A 6,641-nucleotide genomic window follows, 5' to 3' on the forward strand; every position below is an offset into this window, starting at 1 on the left:
CCCATAGGCCGTATGACTGTGCCATAGACCTTATCCCAGGTTCGGTTCCACCTAAGGGCAGGGTTTACCCCTTGTCGATACCTGAGTCGGAGGTCATGTCGACCTATATAAGAGAGAGTTTAGAGAAGGGGTTCATTTGTAAGTCTGTATCTCCCGCGGGAGCTGGGTTTTTCTTTGTTCGGAAGAAAGAGGGTGATTTGCGTCCCTGCATAGATTACAGGGGTCTCAACGCAATCACAATAAAGAACAAATACCCGTTACCTTTAATTTCGGAGCTCTTTGACAGACTGAGGGGAGCTCAAGTTTTTACGAAGTTGGATCTTCGGGGTGCGTATAACTTTGTACGAATTCGAGAGGGTGACGAATGGAAGACCGCTTTTAACCCCTTCAGCCCCCGGGCACTTTCCGTTTTTGCGTTTTTGTTTTTTGCTCCCCTTCTTCCGAGAGGCGTAACTTTTTTTTTTTCCATCAATCTTGCCAAATGAGGGCTTGTTTTTTGCGGGACGAGTTGTCCTTTTAAATGAAGCCATAAGTTTTACCATATAGTGTACCCGAAAACGGCAAAAAAATTCCAAGTCCGGAAAAATTTCAAAAAAAGTTGGATTGTACAATAGTTTTTGGGATATTTTATTCACCGTGTTCACTATATGGTAAAACTGATGTATGGGTATGATGCCTCAGGTCGGTGCGAGTTTGTAGACACCAAACATGTATAGGTTTACTTGTATCTAAGGGGTTAAAAAAAATTCACAAGCTTGTCCAAAAAACGTGGCGCACGTTTTGCGCCATTTTCCAAAACCTGTAGCATTCTCATTTTTCAGGATCTGAGGCTCAGTGATGGCTTATTTTTTGCGTCTCGACCTGACGTTCTTAACGGTACCATTTTTGCACAGATGCTACCTTTTGATCGCCTGTTATTGCATTTTGTGCAAAATTTGCGGCGACCAAAAAACGTAATTTTGGCGTTTGGAATTTTTTTGCTGCTACGCCGTTTACTGATCAGATTCATTGATTTTATATTTTGTTAGATCGGGCATTTCTGAACGTGGCGATACCAAATATGTGTGTATTTTTTATTTTTTTAACCCTTTAATTTTCAATGGGGTGAAAGGGGGGTGATTTGAACTTTTAGGTTTTTTTATTTTTTTTAATTTTTTAAAACTTTTTTTTTTTATTTTTTTTTTTTATTTTACTAGTCCCCCTAGGGGGCTATTGCGATCAGCAATCAGATCGCTCTGCACTATCTGCAGATCTCAGCTACAGAGCTGAGAACTGCAGATTTGCTGCTTCACTTTCAATGCCGGCTGTATTCCGGCATTGAGAGGAAGTGACTCATGTTAGCTACAGGCGTCATCACATGACCCTGTGCTACCATGGCAACCACCGAAAGTCACGTGATCATGTCACGTGACTTCCGGTGGGGGCGGGGTAAGTCACTGTCATGGCGGCGCCCATATACATATCGCTGCCAAGACTTTGGCAGCGAAATGTAAGGGGTTAATGGCCGCGGGTGGAAGCGATTCCACCCGCGGCTAGCAGGCACAAATATCAGCTGTTGATAACAGCTGATATGTGCGCGTCTCGCCGCCGCTTGCCGGCGGCAGGGGGCGGGGCTTACCGGCACATGATCCATGACGTACCTAGTACGTCATGGGTCGTTAAGGCACCCGAGACGGTCGCTATGAATACCTCGTCATGCCTTTTGGTTTTTGTAATGCACCCGCAGTATTTCAGGACTTCGTAAACGATGTGTTCAGGGATTTACTGTTATCCTCTGTAGTGGTGTATCTGGACGACATCCTGATTTTTTCTCCTGATCTGGAGACTCATCGTCAGGATGTCGTTCGTGTCCTTTCCCGTTTAAGGGAGCACTCATTGTTTGCTAAACTTGAAAAATGTGTATTCGAGCAGTCATCCTTGCCTTTTTTGGGCTACATTATCTCACAAGAGGGTCTGGCTATGGATCCTGCGAAGCTTTCTGCTGTCCTGGAATGGTCCGAACCTCATTCCTTGAAGGCGGTGCAACGCTTCTTAGGATTCATAAATTATTACAGGCAGTTCATACCCCATTTTTCTACTTTGGGGGCCCCTTTGGTGGCCTTGACTAAGAAAGGTGCTAATCCCAAAGTCTGGTCTACTGAGACATCTCAGGCTTTTGAGGCAGTAAAAAGACACTTTTCAACTGCTCCCATTCTTCAAAGACCCGATGAGAATAAGCCCTTCCTCTTGGAGGTTGATGCCTCTTCAGTGGGTGGTGGTGCGGTCTTGTATCAAAAGAACAGTGCAGATAGAAAAAGGCCGTGTTTCTTCTTTGCTAAAACCTTTTCACCGACAGAAAGAAACTATACCATTGGGGATAGGGAACTGCTCGCCCTGAGATTTGCCTTGGAGGAGTGGCGTCACTTGCTGGAAGGAGCGAAACATCCTTTCCAGGTCTATACAGACCATAAGAATCTGACGTACTTACAAACCGCTCAGCGTTTGAATCCTCGCCAAGCCCGCTGGTCCTTGTTTTTCTCCCGCTTTCACTTCTCCATCAACTATCTGTCTGGAAGTAAGAATAACAAGGCAGACGCCCTGTCTTGCTCTATGGTTTCTACCCATGAAGAGATTGACGAACCTCGTCTTATCCTTCCCTCCAGGGTTTTTCATACGCTCTCCCCTGTGACGTTAGACCAAATCCCACCGGGCAAGACCTTTGTTCCGCCTGATCGACAGAATGATATAGTGTCGTGGGCCCACACCTCAAAGGTGGGTGGGCATTTTGGTTTTAGGCGGACACGAGAGTTACTGGAGAGGTGGTATTGGTGGCCACACTTAGCCAGCCACGTCAAGAGATATGTCGGTTCCTGCTACTCGTGTGCTCGCAACCATCCATTACGGCAGAGACCGGCTGGGCTCTTGCATCCTTTACCAGTGCCAGATAGACCATGGGAGGTGGTAGGCATGGACTTTGTGGGTGATCTTCCGTGTTCATAGGGACATAGATTTGTGTGGGTCATTACGGACCATTTCTCCCGGATGGTTCATCTCGTACCGTTATCGAGAATCCCATCTTCCAGGGTACTAGCCAAACTATTCCTCAAGCATGTCTTTAGGCTTCACGGGATGCCAGATCGTATCATTTGTGATAGAGGCCCGCAATTTGCTTCCCGTTTCTGGCGAGATCTTTGTAGCCTTCTGCAAATTGAGTTGAATCTCTCTTCGGCATACCATTCGGAGACCAATGGTTTGGTTGAGCGTACCAATCAATCCATGATTATATACCTTTGACACTTTGTTGCTGAGAACCACGATAACTGGTCCTCCCTCCTACCCTGGGCAGAATTTGCCCTTAACAATTCGCTGGCTGAGGCCACTGGGCAGACACCGTTCGTACTCAATAATGGGCAACACCCTAGGGTACCGGTACCGTTTCCCGCTGCTGCATTTCCTCCTCTTGTGGCCGACTGGGCAACTAATGCCAGAGAGGTTTTGGATTGGGCTCAAGAGTCGATCCAAGCAGCTAAGGATCGTATGAAGACGGTGTCCGATCGGTTTCGTCGCCCGGCTCCTGTCTTTTCTCCGGGGGACTTTGTGTGGCTCTCTGCAAAACACGTGAGACTTAGAGTGAGCTCTGTCAAATTTGCTCCTCGCTTCCTGGGTCCTTATGAGGTTCTTCGACAGGTAAATCCTGTAGTCTACCAATTGAAGTTACCCGTGCATCTTAGGATCCATGACAAATTCCATGTCTCACTGCTAAAGCCGGCTATTTTACCTCACGCTCATGAAGTGCACTCTCCTGCCTCTGATTCCTCTCGCTCTAGCTATGAGGTACGAGCCATAGTTGGTTCTAAGATGGTTAGAGGGTGCAGGTTCTTCTTGATAGATTGGGAGGGTTACGGCCCGGAACATCGCTCTTGGGAGCCTGAGGAGGCTGTCCATGCTCCCGACTTAGTTGCCGATTACCTGCGTTGCTGGGAGGGGGGCCCTTGAGGGGGAGGTACTGTTACGGTTGCTGTGGCACTGGAGTCTATGTCCAGATTTCTTGCTACTGCACATGTGCGAGCACTGGAGACTATGTCCAGATTTCTTGCTACTGCACATGTGCAAGCGCTGGAGACTAAGTCCTATCTTGGAGCCATTGCACATGTGCGGGTGACATCATCGCTGACACGAGGTCACATGTCTCTGACACCTTCTATGCCGATTGGTCGCTGGTCATGTGCTTGTGACGCTTTGCTCAGTGATAGGCCAGCGTGACGTCATTCCTGTCGTTCTGGCAACGGATTGGCTCTGGTGTCCTCCATCTTGGATGAGGCACAGAGTCTATATAAGACCCTGACGCACGCCGCACGGCGCTCAGTCCTCTTGGTTCATGCATGAGAGTAGACGCTCTGTGCACGTTCTTCTAGGCATCTCTCTGTCTATGCTAGGTGAGCGCTACTGTCAGGGTAGCGTTCTTATACCTTACAGATTCGACTGCAGTCCATATCCTTACCTCTTAGGGGAGCGGACATAGGCAGGTGCCTGAGGCACATGGTCCGGCTGGGTCTTGTGATTCTACTCGTAGGTGGACGTTGCCGCTAGGGTAACGTTCCTTATACTGCGTCTGGCAGTTGTTCGTATCCTCGCACACTAGGGGAGCGAACAGAGGTAGGAGCTTTGTGCGGCTTATGCTGCTGTCTGTCTCTTTTGCACCACTAGAAGAGCGGACCTAGGCAGGTGCCATATCTAGTGGTTCGTGTCCTTGCACACTAGTGGAGCGAACGCAGGTAGGAGCTTTGTGCGGTTTACGCTACTGTTCGTCTCTTTTGCACCACTAGAAGAGCGGACCTAGGCAGGTGCCATATCTAGTGGTTCGTGTCCTCGCACACTAGTGGAGCGAACGCAGGTAGGAACTTTGTGCGGCTTACGCTGCTGTCCGTCTCCTGGCACCACTAGAGGAACGGACCTAGGTAGGTGCCATTTCACACTCACTGCCTTTGTCTCTGTGATTATTAACAGAGACCATTCCACACACCCTCCAAGTAAGGAAGGAATTGCCTTATTTACTAATTATATTCCTCTGTGAGTTTAACAGAGGTATTGCACTCTGCCATAGTCTGCAGCAGAGTCTTTGCACGGTGGACCCTGACTGTCTGATACTCCTTTAGGTTTTATTATCAGACAGCCCCCTGTAACATCCAGGGGGTTTGCCAGTGGATATTGGAGTGATTTTCAATATTGAGGATTTCCTCAGAGGTCTTTTGTCATAGCAGATCTCCTGGAATTCCTGGCAAAGGGCATTTTTGTTTTGATTTTGCCATTTACAGGTTTGGTCCTTAACCATAAGCTTCCAGCTCCATAAGTGTAGGGATAAGTGTAGGGAATGAGGTGAAAAAAGGATAAGGACCGATGTGAAAAACCAAAGTGTAATTTAAACTAGGTCACTTGGTGGACCATAGGAAATATGACACTTTTATGACATCTTTAATACAAATTGTTCACAAAACCAGATTCTCACTAACAATTAATAAAATTCTACTGTAATAAATGACAAGAAAAAACTAATTGCTAGAAGGCTAAATTCCTATCTTAATGCCTCGGGAAAACACAATTGTTTATTCTTGAAAGTTATGAGTACCTTGTACTCAAAGTCGGAGGCCAACCCATTAGAAATGTGGTAGACATTTTACTCAAAATGTTTCTATAAGCCTGAGTGATATCTTTATTACTGAGACTGTATATTATAGGATTAATAAATGGTGTCACTACTGTATACAATAGTGACAGAATTTTCTTTACAATAACCGAATTAGGAAACAGGTAGATGCTCATTGCAGATCCATAATGCATGGCCACCACATCCAGGTGAGAGCTGCAGGTGGAGAAGGTCTTCTTCCGCCCGTTGTAGATGAAATCTTCAGTATGGTGGAAATAATGTAGATGTATGAGACAATAATTACAATGAATGGGCAGATTGCTAGTGGTATCATGAAGAACATACTTTCTGCCTCAATTATAAAAGTATCTGAGCAGGAAAGTTCAAGAATCGGGTCCCTATCACAGAAGAAATGGTCAATAACGTTTGGTCCACAGAACCATAAATAACTCATGGTTAGTGAAAGAGTGAATATTACCACCAAAATGATCAACCAAGATAGGAAAAAGAACCGTACACAAAATGTGAGGTCAATGACTGAGGTGTAATGTAAAGGGTGACAGATGGCCTGATACCGGTCATAGGACATCATCGTCAAGATGAAGGTTTCTAATATCCCAGAGGCAGAAAAAAAGAAATATTGAGTCAAACATCCAATAAGAGACACAGAACTTCCCTCATATAGAATTATATGAAGCATGTTGGGTACGATGGTGGTGGAGAGGAGAATATCTGAGAAGGAGAGTTGTGTGAGTAAGAAGAACATGGGAGAGTGGAGCGATCGGCTGGAGGATACTACCAGAATGATCAGGACGTTTCCACATACAGTCACACAGTAGATGGTGAGCAAGATAAGAAATAGGAATATTCTTAGGTTATGAAATTCTTGAAATCCAGAAAGAAATATTATAGTCACCGAGCTTGTAATATTTTTCCTATAGTATTCATCTTCCATATGAACTAATTGCACATTTTTAATTCAATCAAATTTGATGGGCTGTGATGAATTTGACCTACA

General features: G+C 45.8%; 1 pseudogene; it reads right to left on the bottom strand.

Moving 5' to 3' along the window:
- Nucleotides 1-5,595: 5,595 nt before the first annotated feature.
- On the bottom strand, nt 5,596-6,578 carry LOC142303022 (olfactory receptor 11L1-like; annotated as a pseudogene).
- Nucleotides 6,579-6,641: the final 63 nt, after the last annotated feature.

This window comes from Anomaloglossus baeobatrachus, chromosome 4 (genome assembly GCF_048569485.1).
Source record: "Anomaloglossus baeobatrachus isolate aAnoBae1 chromosome 4, aAnoBae1.hap1, whole genome shotgun sequence".
Lineage (NCBI taxonomy): Eukaryota > Metazoa > Chordata > Amphibia > Anura > Aromobatidae > Anomaloglossus > Anomaloglossus baeobatrachus.